The sequence below is a fragment of the Lepisma saccharinum genome, chromosome 2 (genome assembly GCF_977018435.1).
Source record: "Lepisma saccharinum chromosome 2, izLepSacc3.1, whole genome shotgun sequence".
Classification (NCBI taxonomy): Eukaryota; Metazoa; Arthropoda; class Insecta; order Zygentoma; family Lepismatidae; genus Lepisma; species Lepisma saccharinum.
Genome location: NC_139230.1, coordinates 90,847,193 through 90,861,761, shown reverse-complemented (window position 1 = coordinate 90,861,761; position 14,569 = coordinate 90,847,193). Strand labels below are relative to the sequence as shown.

General features: G+C 39.4%; 1 protein-coding gene and 1 non-coding gene across 3 annotated transcripts in view; one reads left to right on the top strand and one right to left on the bottom strand.

Moving 5' to 3' along the window:
* Nucleotides 1–14,569, top strand: part of LOC145984088 (uncharacterized) — a 501,971-nt gene that overhangs the window by 193,937 nt on the left and 293,465 nt on the right. The window lies entirely within an intron of this gene.
* On the bottom strand, nucleotides 1,771–1,845 carry TRNAT-UGU (transfer RNA threonine (anticodon UGU)). The gene has a single exon. It is a non-coding gene; the product is annotated as a tRNA-Thr (tRNA).

Genomic DNA, 14,569 nt, shown 5'->3' with positions numbered 1-14,569 from the left:
TGCCCACTTAAATTTGTCCTTATTTTCACATTTGAGGGGGTTTGCCCCTAAAATAGTTTTTTAGCCGAAACAAAAAAAACACTTATTTCTTCCTTTGGGTCCCTTTATACACCTGCCAAGTTTCATAAAAATCGGAGGGAGACACAGGGTTCAGATCCCCACTTCAATTTGTTCTCATTTTGACATTTGAGGGGAGGTTGCCCCCTAGAACAGATTTTTAGCAGAAACAAAAAAACACGTATTTCTTCCTTTGGGCCCTTCTATACATCTCCCAAGTTTCATGGAAATCGGAGGGGGACACAGGGATCAAATGCCCACTTAAATTTGTCCTCATCTTGACATTTGAGTGGGTTTGCCCCCTAAAACTGTTTTTAAGCTGAAACAAAAAAACACGTATTTCTTCCTTTGGGCCCCACTATACACCTGCCAAGTTTCATGGAAATCGGAGGGGGACACGGAGGTCAAATGCCTACTTAAATTTGTCCTCACATTGACTTTTGAGGGGGGGTTGCCCCCTAAAACAGTTTTTTAGCCGAAACAAAAAACACGTATTTCTTCCTTTGGGCCCGTTTATACACACACCTGCCAAGTATCATGGAAATCGGAGGTGGACACAGGGGTCAGATTCTCACTTCAATTTGTCCTCATCTTGACATTTAAGGGGGTTTTGCCACCTAAAACCGTTTTTAGCTGAAACAAAAAAATACATGTTTCTTCCATTGGGGCCCCACTATACACCTGCCAAGTTTCATGGAAATCGGAGGGGGACACTTAGATAACCTCCCTTCTTAGTCTTACACTTTGTAATTATATAACACTGCATATATTATAATGTTTTATTTTAATTTGTAAAACTGTAACTGTAGAAAAATTGTATAATTTTTGTATAACATTTCTATCTTGTTATATGTGCTAAAGGTTTCATCCTGAAATGGAATGTCTCACATTTATGTGTGTTTCCATTTCCATACATTCGAATGAATACATATTCGTTTCAATGGCATTTACAAAATCACCTCTGACATTTTATGTTAAACAAGTAAGATTATTTTTGTGCACGTGTGTGTTAGCCGATGCGTAGCAAAGTATTTTAGGAACAACACTTGAAAAAAATTCTTGTAGGACTAATGAAAAATTTCTTTGTAATCGAAGATCTAAGGTGTTAGTGTTGCCCACGGGGCGAGACGGGACAGGCTTTGCAATGTGTCATAAGACAAACGAATATTTTCGAGACGAGACAGCATTTCCACGAGGCTCCACGAGACGAGACAGGCCAAAGTCTCGTCTCTGTCTCGTCTCGTGGGCAACACTATAAGGTGTGGTAATATTATAATGGGATTGAAATACGAAACTCTCGGATCCGGATCCGGATTTTCGGATCCTGAACTTTCGGATCCGGATCCAGATCCGTAACTTTTGGATCCGGATCCGAACGAATCCGTAACTTTTGGATCCGGATCCGGATCCGTTTGGCCATCCCTAATCGAAACTCTGCTCGGTATCTGTCTGCTGATATTCGCGATGTTACATCCATACCCATGTTACAACTATACCCACCTTCCCTCCACCTTCCCCTACGATAGTCTAGGCAGTGATTTATCCACACACACCCTGACACCCCCAACACCGTCCCAAATGTTGACGAACACCCACACAAGCAGAAAAGTGGTAAACATGTTTGAGTTCGAGTTGCTGTTTTAAGTCCACTTTATGCACAGTAAGGCTAATCGGGACTGGACCTACAGTTTAAAGTGGGATCCGAACCGCTTGTGCCTCCACCGGGTATCGAACCCGGGACCCCTTGATTACAAGACAAAGACGCTACCACTGCGCCATGGGGGAGGCCGAAAGTGGTAAACATGGATTTTTATATGAACAATAGAATGACCAGTGGCGGAGCGTGACCTTTCCAACAGTGTAAGCCAAGCAGGATGAAGGTTATTTCCCGTTGTGCTTATTTTTGGGCTGGAATGGTCAGTGATTTATCCACACACATTTGCCACTTCCCCCTCCCATTTTTTAAGAACAATTTCCTGGAACTTTTCACAAAACCCTAATTTTGGCACTGAATTTAACCTTACACTCCTTAAAAACGAAGTTACAATACACCAGATTAAAGATTCTGGATAAATCCATGACCTTGGTGTTTTCTTTGCTAGGCTTATAATTACGTCAGTCTTTTTTCTTAGTAACGTAACGATATATATATATATATATATATATATATATATATATATATATATATAAATAAATTCCCTATATTTCGTAAAAAAAGAACTACAAAAAAAATATAAAAGAAATGCTTGCTAATTGTAGAGAAATATCCAGAAATTTCTATCAAAGGAGATGTAAGTGCTTTCTTATGGTAGTGTAAAAGCAAATCTAGCATAAACAGACTTTTCGTACGTTGTTTGCAGAGTGTTTAAATCACGGACTTTTATTAAAAATTTTATTAAAAATATTTGGTTCACATTCGACATGAGATTAGTAAAACTAGTTCAATCTTCAGCTTTCATTAAATATTTAACTTTTAAAAACTTTTTGCACTTGTTAGCTCAATTACTACCAACTGAACTCAAACATAAGCAAAAACAGAGATCTTAATATTTCTGATGTTCATGCTCTCCTACAAGCGAAAAACAGAAACAAGCGTTTACCAACATTTTGCTCACAGATACTTTTCAGGTGGTCTCTTTCAATAACTTCCCCTTACCTTTAAGCAAAGAAAGCAATATCCTAATCTGTTATTTAACAAACGACAAAGAATATCTACAATCTAATTCTTGGATATTAGAATAAAATATCCCCACAAGTGAATATAAATGTAACAAGTAAGATTCGCTTTAAGTTATTTCCAAAAACCAAATTAAAATTTTACGTAGCTTACATTGGGTAGAGATATATGATTTTAATGCCACGAACATTCCAGCACTCTTTCAACAGCAGGGAAACGTGACAGCCACCTTACACTTAACCTCATATTCGTTTCTTTCATCCTTTAAAAGCTGGATATTTTCTTGCAAGATACAGGGTCTGTATTTTAAGTAATGAGATTTTTTTTTCTGCCGCGACTAGACGTCAGAGCCCGCTGGGACCGGTTGGAGTTGGTAGTGGGGGGTGTGACCTTGAAAACGCTCCAAGCGGCAGTTGCCTGCCTTGGTTGCCTGCTGGCGTCCGTTGAGGCATGATCACGCGTGGCGTGGACGTCTGCAAAGTAGTGTGTGCAAGAGCAAAATGTCATTACCGGAGATGAAGGTTGGATTTTCGAGTAAGATCCCGAAACAAAACGGCAGAGCACCGCATGGCACACTCCGCAGTCGCCTCGACCAAAAAAGGTGCGCGTATCCAAGTCCAGAATCAAAGCATTGCTGATTGTGTTTTTCGACAAGAAAGGTGTGGTCCACATGGAATTTGTGCCTGCAGGACAGACAGTCATTGGCTCCTTGTACGTGGGGATGTTAAAAAGGTTGAAGAGACGGGTCAAACGAGTGCGACCAGAAAGTGCCGCTGATTGGAAGCTCCATCATGACAATGCGCCATGTCACACGTGCTTCGTGGTTAGAGAGTTCCTGACGAAATCTGCAATCACAACGATTCCTCAGCCTCTCTACAGGCCCGACCTTGCCCCTGCAGATTTTTTCCTCTTTCCCAGAGTGAAAACAGCCCTCAAAGGTCACCACCACGGAACCCTTGATGCGGTCAAAGCGGCTTGCACGCGTGCTCTGAAGACTGTTCCAGTTGCTGGCTTGCAGGGAGCGTACGAGGCGTGGAAAACTCGCCTGCAGAAGTGTGTTGACGCTCAAGGGGCATACGTTGAAGACTACTAAAGATTTGTAGCGATATCTGTAATAAATTTTGGTTTCTGGATTTATTCTCATTACTTAAAATACAGACCCTGTAATTGTTGAATTTACACTTCCGCTTCGTTATTTCATGAAAGTAAATATTACTTAACAATCAAAATTCTCACTACGCATTTCTGTATCACGAATGTATAACTCGAAAAGTAACTGGCCGACCTCCGTGGTGGAGTGGTTAGCTGGCCACAACGCCAGCGATCTCGGATTCGAATCCCGGCCTGGGCATGGGTGTTCTTTCTGAGTATCCCTTCATGAAAATCATCATATCATTGCTCATACTCATCTTCGCGATTAGCCAAAAGTGGCAGAAAAGCGAAGTAAAATAAACCAAATCAATCAATCGAAAAGGAACTGCACAGACTACTTGCGTTCTAGCAGTTTCAGAGGGCGAAGCAAAGAGTTAGAATAATAGTTATGACTAGGGTGCGGAATTTTGCCTATTTGCCTTTTTTATGCCTTTGTAGTAAACCATAGGACCTAACGTTTTGTAATGATACAGTGGGGTCAAGTTGTGATTGCACGCGATATTTAATCTGGAAGCGGCTGCGCGGCAATCACAACTTCACGATAAGATTGAGTACCCTCACTATATATCACAAATTACAATTTGTGTCGCACTTCTCGCACGACAATGCAGGAGTCAACAGGCAAAATCGACGAGAAGCGCGAGACAAGCCCTGTAAGAAAATGCACACACAAATATATGTAAATGTACATGTAAAGTCAAAGGGTCCAGCAATGAATAACACGCCGTGCCTTCTTCATTGCTTTAGTTTGTCCTCGAAAATCCGTATCTTAATTCACCCTCCTTATCGTATATGTCTACGATTATCAAAATGGTACTTTTGTCTTCAAATTATAATTGCCTCGTAACGTGTATTTTATATATATATTGACTTACTTACTATATATTATAGGTAAGGTAAAACTACAACTTATGTTTGTCAATTATCAACAACAAAATGCATTACTCAATTAACATATATGTATTTCGTAAACAACAAGCAACTCGTAAAAGAGTCCAGAATTAACAAGGTCGGTATAAGTCAAATTGCAAGTTCACAAAGACGACGTGCGTCCACGTCAAAAATTCCTAACACGTCCTGCGTGTATATTTAAATTCATATCAGTTAATCAAACACCATTAACAATAGGTAACAAGTACGCGTACGTGTCTTTAACCTGACCCAATTAAACAACATCCATTAGACAATTAGACAATATCATTCAACTATCTTCCAGACGTGTTAAATACACTGCAAGTCTTCATTTATATTGTCACGCTAATTTACTTTATGATAGTCGTTTTTCCCATTCATTAATATTGTCCCAATTCTCCCGACTTTTAATGCTACCATTTAAAAATGGAAAAGGTGTAAATGGAACAATGGTCCCGAATTGACTAAAGGAGGGATGGAAGGTTCGTAGATATTCTTTTTGTAAGCAATGAACTTTAACCACAAGCCTTGGGCGATGAGACCAAAACGTCAAACGTGGGTCGAAGAATTACATTACAAGATCGACGAAATGCAATTAATACGTTCGTCCACTCAAAAGGGGAGTACACAATTGTTAAGAGATCATTTACGTCCACAATAAATCTTTAGCGACCAAAATAGTATTTTGAATCCATGGTCAACCAAAAGTTATGCAATTCAGTTCTCGCTAATTTGGTCAATAGTTTTTCTTAGTTCACTTAGTACATTCACTGCACCCAAAAAGGCGACACAAACAAAGGGGAAGAAGGGGAATAAGAGTACAAAAAAAGGTTTGTTTTTTTTGAACGGCACCTTATGCGTAATGAAAGGGCAAAGGGGGGGCGACCTGGAACGTTGGCACGATGTTATTAAGTCCCTATAGCACAGCAGAGAGTTTTTACGTACTTAAACCAACAGTGTTCAGCCTCTATAGCCATGTAATACAGCACTCCGATTATTGTCCTTATTCTCTTAGTAGTGGCCCATTTTACGAGTGAAACACCAGGAAGGCTTCCGTCCACCAAGGCAGCATGCTAGGTACGCCTCTCGCCGGCCAAGTAGAGCCAAAGGGTTGTTGCCGTTCCGTTCCAGTCGATAGAAGCGACTCTGAAGCACTGCTGAGGTTTTACGCACAGCCCGCTTGTACCGAGTCTGCCGCTAGAGGCAGCACCGGTAGAGCTATCGAGGACAACGGCCTCTGATGGCCGAAAATTGAACTACGGATATTTACGTCGAATTTTCAGTTTATGTAATGTTTATAATATGTGGATATTAAAAACGTTACTGTTTAAGGATCGTTTCATGGTGTTTCTAGTCCTAAAACACATTTTTATAGTGCCTTTAAATGCCTATTTTGAGGGTTAGTGTCTATTTTGCTTAATGGTGTCAAAAAATGTCTATTCTGCAATTTTTGCAAACTTCAGTGAGTGACGTCAGGGTTGGGACCGCCCACGACCCTCTTTTTTCAACTTCGGGAGGGAAGACTGCGCTACTTTCTCAACTATATTATATACTAACTTTGGTATATTCTCCTTCTATACTCTAAGGAGAATGCCGATGGCGGTGGAGGGACGAGGTATTTTATTTTTCGTTTATTTTAGCTTCTTTATTGGGGAAAAGTAAGCAGTAGTTAAAATATAATGCAAGCACTGTTAGCATTGTTGTAGTAATTCCTAAGATCTTCGATGTTTTAGCCTAATAACTTTCTAGTGGCGACTCGTGGCTTTCTCGGAGTGTAGGAAGAAGTTATGGTAAACCGAGGAAGGTTTGAAAAGTGCGTTCAATTACAGTCGCATGTATCGCTTGTACATACGTACTATCCTTTGCATTTAGAATGTTAGCTGCGGGGCCATGCACAAGGTAGGACAAGGGCCCCTTGTTAATCACTTTGAACTATGAAATATTTAAATATGAACCTATAAAAACCGATGAAAATAACATTGACGATATTTCAGATTTAGCAAGAATTTCGATTTTCCCCCTCCCTGTCGTCATGTGGATTGACACTAGCAAAATGTGCTACTTAAACTTCGAGATTATGCTAAATGTATCTAAATTGTGCTAGGATTTATTATTAATTATATTTTTCGGATAATTGTAATTCTGCATCTACTTTACTAGAGTATTGAAATTGCCTTACTTATTCTTAACAGTTATGTAATAGTGTAAATTTTCTCCCAAAATTGTTTAAAATGTTGCAACAAACGACATGGGTTCAACATGGAACTTAAAAAGGTTTGAGAAAATTGTTTACCCTCAACTTTCTACCGATTCTCTACCATAAAATTTCCTGGCGAACTATATCGGACAGGATGAAGAAAATAGAGGATGTATCGTGGCATGGTTGTAAAAAGGCTTGCCGCTGAATCGGCATATTCCCTTTCGTTTCAAACATGACCGCTTGTGAAGTAGAAATAAGATTTGGACATCATTTTATTTCTATTTCCTGAAAACATATTCCTTTTAATTCGATTTCCCTCTCCCAGGGACTGGCGTTTGCAGATTGTGCTAAGTGTCAACCAAGATCAAACTGTCCTTTGGTATAGTACCATTTGGTAGAGTTGGCAACGCTCATTGAATAAAAACTGGCTGGTTCCTCAACCCTCGCCGATCTTCGCAACCTCCTACCGCCTCCCTTCACTGCCCCTTCCACCCCTCACCCATCTGTCTGTAGGATGACCGCCGATGTTCCTCAGCGAGCGGCAGCAAGCCTGTAACCATCCTCTTTGGGCAGCTGATGGAGAGAGCGAGAGCAATCAACTCTTGAGAGTAGGTAACCTAGGCTCAGGGGTTTATCCAGGATTTTTTCATTGGTGGGGGGGTGTTGGAAACTTTTGGGGGGGTGTAAGTTTGGGGAAGTCCATATTTTGGACCGTTTATAAAATGTTCGCCCTAATTCAATTTGTTCATAGATGTTTCCAGAGATTAACCCGCCCCCTCCCTTCCCTTCACGTAACATTTCAGAAGAAAAAATATGTCAAATGCTCGAAAAAGATGGAAAATAGATTTTTGTGATAATGCTCAATAATGTACTTGATTTAATCACTCGTTAGACAAACACAAGTGATGACATTGAAAAATATAAAATTTTGGGGCCTCCCCGATGGCGCAGTAATAGCGTCGTCGCCTTGTAATCAAGTGGTCCCGGGTTCGATACCTAGTGGTGGTACATAGTGGTCCGGATCCCACTTTAAACTGTAGTTCCAGTCCCGATTAGCCTTACTGTGCATAAAGTGGACTTAAAACACCAATTCAAACAAACAAACAAAATTTAAACATATTATTAACAGGGATTGTTTCATGCAATTCTTAAGCTAGTTATAAAGAATTTAGGAACACTTGCGCAATATTTTTGTACTATATTTGTATGGTTCTTGTCGTATGTGAAACTGAGAGATTATCTTGGGGGATATCGGTGAGAATGCACTGCATGGGGTGCATGCGCTCTTGCCTGTCTGAAGTAGTAGTAATAAGTGCATGTATCTGCAAATATAATATGACTTAAATAAATGAATGAAAATTTTCATATCTATATATTTACAAACTGATAATGCATATTATTAATTAAACATAGCGAGAGTACTTTCATTTCACAGTATCCCATGATGATTATTATATGGTGGTGTAAAATTGATGCCAGATAAGGTTTTGAAAGTGCAAGGGTCTCATTATAGAGGGGGGCGGAGGGGTGTCAGAAACCTTCCAGACGAAATATGCTTGAAACGAAAAATAGGTGCAGCATTTGACCGTACTCCGTACTCTACCATCAGCAGGTGGGGTGCTGAAAAGGCTAGCGAGGGAGAGGTGGCGAGCAACACTACCACAGCGAGTCGCTGTAAATGATTTCATCGTATGTGCTGGGTGAAACCGTTTTTTGGTGCTCCCACACTTTTTCGATACATTTCTGCCAGCCTTTTTCTTTTTACATTGAAAGTTGTAAGGCTTTGTTGATGTACTGACTGAAATCTTGTATTCGCCAGATTTGAGGGTCTCAATTGGAACATTGTTCTAATTATTATTTAGTTCTTGTTACAATGGTGCAATTTTTTTCATCATTTGTTCAAATTCGCGCAGTCGTTAACACAAGGTCTTTTTATGAGAATTACTTTAACTGACGATTCCCCGCAAATGTGAATTTCCATCAAAAGAGTATTAATAGTTTGTTAACCGTTAGCGCACTTTTATGTATAAACTGAAGTGCTAATACAGAATAACTGTGCATTGTAAGAAGAACATTGAAATAAGTTCACATTCAGTGGCTATTTTAATGTCTTTTTTTTTTAATTTAGGGCGCTTTTTCAGTGCATTTTCTTAGTTTATAGTACCTTTTTATGTGCCCATTTTCATCCTTTTGGTACGTATTTGACTGTCTATTTCAGAGGTTTATAGTGCACATAAATCCGCGCCCCTACTAATGACTCACTCGGGAAAGTGATCGTGTTCAGTTCCCAGATGCTAGGTGAGCATTGGTTGAATACTTAGCGCGCCCCAAGTCACATGATGATCGTTATGTGTTGAAGTATTCTCTATGCAGCTCATTTGCTACGGTCGATGCTATACTCTTTCCAAAAAAGGAGGACATTTAGCGATTTCTGAAAAATCCGCCCGGACGCTGGACAGACACCTAAAAAGGAGGACATGTCCGGATAAAAGAGGACGTCTGGTCACCCTAAGTTAGTAAGACTTCACAAATCAAAGCAATCTGCTTTCAACGTGACTAAGAAAGTAAGGGAAATTCTTCGACGAGTTTTTTTTTTCAACCAAATCGAATGTCTTCTTAGTCACAAAAGCAGAACAAGTGATATTGTAAGTGCATTAGCACAAGAAAAGCTTACACCTACATGTATAAACCTACTGAAGATTTTTCAAATCGTTGAGCAAATGGAAAATTCATTTTGTTTATACAATCCTCCTGGTGATTTAAGCAGGAAATGTTGAGTAATGGAAACAATGAGATCATTATTACTTTCCAGGTTTCCTATGATAAAGAAGGAAATTATAGAACCCTTTGTCAAAACTCGGACATACATTCGTATCAGGCATTTAAATTCGAATATTAAACAAAATCGAAGTCAGGTCAAGAAAGGTAAAAAATGGTTGTTGTCTAATTAATGCCAACCTGTAGTCAGGCAGGACTGTCTTTGGAGGGGAAAGCTTATGATCTAGTTTACATTAATGTATATTTGACTTTGAGAACAAATGAGAAACATGTACGCAATATTTTACGTGTGTTGACGCTTCACGGGATATAAAAATTTATCTATCCAGGCTCTCAAATGAAGCGTGTACAGAGTGTGAAGTGAAATAACAATAATGTTTGGATTATTTATGTCTGCTACATGTGCGCAGTGCGTGTTCTTTTGGTCTATTTCCTGGCGTCGTGTTAATGCTTCTTTCGTGGACATGGTAAGTCACATTTAACAATTAATTTTAACTTTCCCGGGTTTCATTACATGTTAATTCTATTGATAGTTAACCTTCAGCGATTCAGTTTACTAGATATAGTCTGCTCTATGCATATACATTTACTTACACACATACGTCAGAACATTCATTCGATTTTTAAAACAAATTTATTTTCAAAAACACGGAAGAAGTGTGAATTCCTATACCGTTGCTGGCGCTCGTCTTTGAGATGTCCCGTGGCTGACGTCATCCGTGGAGGTTCACGAATGGTTCCGAACTTTTTCGAACGCCAGACTGCACCTCCCTGGAATACATATACTCTAAGGCATTCTCCGAACAGTTGCTGCCATCTGTTGACAGTGTTCTTTCGGAAGGCGCACATGCTCAGATTTCCAGTTTTCCCCCTTGGTTTCTCTCGGCTCCTAACAACACAGGAAGAATACAGCAGAGGGAGTTCATAGCGCCAGATGTGCCCCTTGCTCTCGCTGCCTATGCTGGTGAGCTTTTCTTGTCAACAGCAGTGGCGAAGCGTAGAGTTCCTAACAGGGTAGGCACAAAAGTGTGATAATTTCCAAAAGTTGCTCAAATATGTAAAAAGAAAGGGAGGGGGGCTATGTCATGGAGAGTGGTTCAATGTCTCTCCAGGCCGCTTCTTTACTTGCAAGTGGCGTGACGTTTTGAAAAGTGTTGTTACCTGCCATCAGTACGATAATTATGTCTTAGACGTTCTCCTCCCGCCCACCAGATGTCATCGATCTAGATTTTGTTCATTTCTGTTGTTTTTTTTGTTTTTTATTTGTTTGTATATTTTTCAACCCCTGATTTATGCACACACCTCCAGAAAGAACTACCAATCACGGGACATCGCGAAAATCCAACGAATAGTGCTCGAGCCCTGTTGTCAATTCTTCATCACTTTTTTCTAAATTTATTTATTTATTTTGCAATTGAGGTAAAAAGGGCTAGAACCCCGCCATAATTTTCGGGTCATTCTGACGTTTGTGCCGTGAGCAGACGACAGAATTCCGCACTTTCAGCGACTGTCAGTTTGCTACGTTCTACTGCTGCCAACTTAGTTTCTTTTAGCAAGACTTTCTCGCACCGAGGAAAACACCATTGTTATCTGTTGTCTAACTAAAGGAATGGTTGTAGTTAATTCCAGTCTTGGCTTTCTAGATAAATGAATTTCTGACACCTGTATGTGCAAGTAAACATAATTTAAATTTTGAATGTTTTCGTCTCATTTGTTCTGCTCTATGCTAATCATGACGATGAGAATGTATGGAGAATGAATTAAAGATGATCAGGAAACATTGACATGACCACAATTAGGTCACCTGGCTTCGTAACGTGTTAGGATGTCCACCACGGGGCTTTCAAGAAAAAACGTAAGTAAAGGTGACCTCTCTCATTCAGTGTGTATACTTCGCATCCTAGTTTGTTCTACCCCTTGCGTTAGTATACACCTTTACGTAATAATAGAACATACGATCCTTGTTTGGGACCCGGCAACACGACAGGTTACTATGTAACATATAATATAAACAGGTTATAATAAATGTAGTTGCTTGAGAGAATAGAATCCCAATTTTTAGGCGCAATTCAGCTCTTTTCTGCCAATCCAATGTGACAACACTGGCTTGTTCCGCCAGACCTGAACCCAAAAAATCTTCCCTTTCATTGTACTCTCATTGAACGCCCTCTTCTCTTGTTATCCCTTCAGGGTAAACGAAACTGCCTACCTCTTCGCTTGTGTCGGTTGCATAAAAAAATGTCTGCTTGCAATATCTATTCGACGACAGTGTTAACGCATTAAATAACGTTTCAACAACTTTTAATTTTTTTTAAATTTTGCTGTCACTTGCCACTGCTAATTGCAAAGGAAAATATAGTTGAAAACATTTTAGAAATTATTGTTATAAGAAGGAAACATGAAAAACCAAAAGTGGGTCCTACCTTACCGATGATTACATCTTCACTCAATTAAGAACTCGATTGTTCTTGCATTTCAGTCCAGCACTTCTTGCATAAATCTGATCGCTGCACACGACACGAATCACAAACAAAAATCAACCGCCACGAACTTTGCGCTCCGAGCCACGCTCTCTTGTAGCGTCCTGAGCAGGAGGCAAGTTTTCACAGACAGGAAACAAAGGAGGGAATCCCCGTTCACGATAAAAATTAATTATTCAATTTCCAGTGAAAGTAAAACTACTTTGTAAATATAAGGCGTAGCTAGCATTTTAATTTACATAATTTGGTATGAAGACTTACTTTACAAATATAAGTTCTTTAGACTTTCTGTTTACGCTACGGTGTTGGGTGAATCGACAAGACCATCAGCACTCTGACCAGAAAACTAAGTCAGAACAGTACTCCGTAATTTTCAATTTCACTTACACTTGTCGATGAAAAGAAGGAAAACCTAAGTTTCGTACAAAATATGGAGAATGTACAATGAAATAGAAATATCTCTGCACGAACACAGGCTAATGTTTATATAAAATGCCGGTACACCACAAATTTCCAACCCTGGCGGAAATGCAGTGTTGCTGATATTCCGTTCGTCCTAGTGGGTAACACCGCGAGGCCGGCCTCAGGAGCACGTTATAAGCATACGTACAGTACTCGTAAGATTAGGCTTCCCGCATATACGACCATACGACGGAATGTGAAGAGAAGAGGCCCGAGCAAATGTGCCTCACTCCGTGGAAAGTTCGTATACTGGACAGGGTTAGAATTTTTTTGTAATTATCATAAATGAAAATTCCAAACTTTTCCATTGCATTACATGTGTTTTGACGAAATAAGTAAATACACCTTTAAAAGAGTAATGGCGTGGGTAGGCCCGGCCTCCTGGCCTCATAGGACGCTTCGCCACTGGTCAACAGTCGGGGGAAATTGGGAAATTTGAAGCATTCTGAATACTTTATGAACCAAAAAATTTGCTTTGTAAAATAAGTATATTGAAATGTAGTGTTTTATTGTGCAGGAAAGAAAACAACTTGAAAATTTTCCGTTTTCGGTTGGGACTTCGTATCCTCCGTGAACCCCCTTCAGGTGACGCCTCTGATGTGAGAGGTCGCACTATATGACCAAAATTTACTCCTAACTTAATTTTCTTTCTTGAGAAAGGCGTGTGAATGTAAATAACAAAATATAGTGATTTGCATTCCAGTAGCCTACACTAACTGTATTTGAAATGTAAAATAATAATAATAAAAAAAATAAGAAAAACAGTTGCGCTGCATATTCGCTCATCTGGTGGACTGAATAGAACAGTCTGCCCAAGGAAGAATGTAATAAAATTATTATAGAAATAAAAACTTTTATTTTATTAGTTTATAATAAGTAGTTATTATTGTGCAATAACAATCATAACCATTATCATTATTATTATTAATGTTTTAACTTTTATCAGAGCCTGAACCCCCTCCTCCGTACAAAAATTTCTGGCTACGCCCATGGTAATGCACTAGAATATAATCAAATAGAACAGTATTTTTAGTAACTTGCACTTTTGCATAGCTTTCACAGACCAATTTTATTGTTCTTGTAACTTATCATTCACGTGGCCTCGCCATGTAAATCGCACACAAACAAGTCGTCTGTTTTCTTCATTTGTGGGTACATTGAGAAATATCTTATTGGAGCATCTGGTACTCGTATTTGTGCATAACGGTGAAATCTTTATTTTCCACTGATCAGCTTTAAAATTCGGGCTCTTGTAACTGACAAGATGGAAAAACTTGTTTCGGCACAAGGCAACAAAAAATCTTATTTGTAATGTTAACTCAGCAGAGAAAACTGTGGTAAAGCTCTGACTTAGTGCTTGCTTGCTTAGTGGTAACGACCATTTCCTGTTCTAGTAGTTACGTATCTTTTCCAATCCATTATCTCATAGCAAACACAGACACGTCTTAACTAGGGATGGCCAAATCCGGATTTTTTAAAATCCGGGATCCGGATAGTAAAAACGGAGATTTCTTCGGAGGGAATCCGGATTTTGAATTCGATCCATCCTGGCTCACGCTTATTTTAAATGTTTAAATAGCATGTAACTAAGTCTACTGAATCATGGCCATATTTAGAGGGGGAGTTTTAGAGCGATATTTTGATAGATTCGACAAGTTCGCGCTTCAGTTTAATGGGCAAGTACTTTCTGACACCGAAAGAATATAATCATTCGCAGTGGCGTACGCAAGGGGGGGTTACGGGGTTTTAACCCCCCTTGAGCTTGTGAAATATTATGAAAATTGTTGTGGGGAAAAAATGGCCAATTTATCAGTCAAAGATCTGGGACAATACTATTACTATTACTATTAC